The sequence below is a fragment of the Schistocerca cancellata genome, chromosome 6, assembly GCF_023864275.1.
Source record: "Schistocerca cancellata isolate TAMUIC-IGC-003103 chromosome 6, iqSchCanc2.1, whole genome shotgun sequence".
NCBI classification, from domain to species: Eukaryota; Metazoa; Arthropoda; class Insecta; order Orthoptera; family Acrididae; genus Schistocerca; species Schistocerca cancellata.
The window spans coordinates 560,587,168-560,589,118 of NC_064631.1; positions in this window are offsets into that span (position 1 = coordinate 560,587,168).

Below are 1,951 nucleotides of genomic sequence, written 5' to 3' on the forward strand. Positions count from 1 at the left end.
TTCCGTTTCAGCGTAGAGATTTCTATAATACTCCGCCACATATTATTTTATGGCGGTCTGATTAGTGTACTCTCCTCCGTCATCGTTCACCAGCGCGGTTAGTATTCTCTGTTTCCCTCTACGTGTCTCCGTTATTACATGGTATAACGACGTACGTTCCTGTATAAGATCGTCCTTGCCTCGAGCTCGCGTACGCACCCCGTACAGACGCTGCCGGGCTAGGGCGGTTATTTTCGACTTAAGGCGTTTCAGTTTGATAATTTACCCGAAAGGCCATCTGGTTGTTGATAAAGGTCTCGAAAACAGGAGAAGTAATATTCCGCCGTTTGTTTGCACCAATATGTTTGGGCTTTTGCATATTGTATAATGCATTTACGAAGTACGGGTATTGCGTATTCGGTCCACCAAATGATCCTCTCCCGATATCTCGTTTAGGAGCGTAAGCATTTGTGCCATGTCTATCTAATCTGTTGCCCATGTTCAGCGCCCTGCAATAATGAGACGTTAATTTGCCGTACCCCACGTCCACGAAAAGTTTTTTGTCGGATATACCTGAATGAAATATGGTACGCACAATGGTCGGAGAAGTTTATGGGCCATATCTCACAATCATCAAAATTGTGCATGAATTCTTTAGTAGGTAAAATAGATTCTATCTAACTTGCTTACTGACCTAAGTACATCCGGTATGGTGGGGATTCAAGTAAACCAGATGTCTTGCAGTGCTAATTCAGTCACCAATGTTTGTAGCTCTTGACAAGTGTTAAAATTGGGCCTCTGGTCATCACGGCGCAACACACAGTTAAAATCTCCGGCAAGCATTGCGGAGGCCCCAACGTTCTTTAACAGTTAAAGTATCCCATTCCGATAAAAGTTACATCTGTGCCGTCTTTCATTAGTCCCAAATGGTGCATATACGTTAATTAAGTTGAGGTCATGAAGTTGGACAGTTATAGCCGGACCAGTCTCTAAAATAGTTTGAGCTCGACAGGCGATACCCTCTTCGAATAAAACCGCTGCTCCTCCTTCATTTCCTATCTTAATGATGGCTCCATAACCTGTTATGTCCGCTACTTTAGTTGTTACAACCTCTTGTAACATAGCAACATCTATTTCAGCGGCATAAAGATAATCTTTGAAACATTGTAACTTTACCGCCGAACTTATTCAAGGGGCATTAACTGTAGCCAGCTTGTAAGACTGGATATAACTGTTTACTACTGCTCAGTATCTCCCGATCAAAGCGTGCCCGGAACCGGAAGAGGCCCGAAATATGTTAACACGATCGTATTCACGTGATTGTCTAACTCCATCTGAACGTCCTCATTCCGAATGGGAGCCATTACCGTCATTGCATCAGCCACCGACATTTCCCCCATCTGAGATTTCTTAAGGATTTCTCTTGTTCGTGTTTCTTTCCTTTCTAATTCCTGTGTCTCTTCCTGACTTTGTGTTCTAGGCGGCCGCTTCGTTCGTTTAGACGACTTTTTTTGAATTGTCCTGATATGATACTGGGTGATCAGACGGGTCGCTGTATGTTGGGTTGTTCGGATTTTTGTTCTCGTCAACTAGCATGTCACTTGAACATCATCAGGACTGCAACCTAGTGGTACCTCGGGATGTTTATCAGGCGTAGTAATTTCTTTTCCAGGTGTCTTGCTACCGTCTGAGGTCTGGGGATTACTCTCCCCTGGAGATTCGAACATTTTGGTACGGTAACCGTTGAACTTTGTTCATTTGTGAATACGCTAGATGCCACTGAATCGTGATTTCCTTCACTTTCTCCCTGAGATGATGTGCCCGGTTTCCTGAAATGGGGCTGACAAGGTATCCGCATATGACAGTTTTTGTTGATGTCAAACATTTCCCGCAGAGTGACTACCTCCGTAAAGATTTGGCACGGTGACACGTTACCTTAACATGATCCGTGGAGCCAGATACTACACAGGCC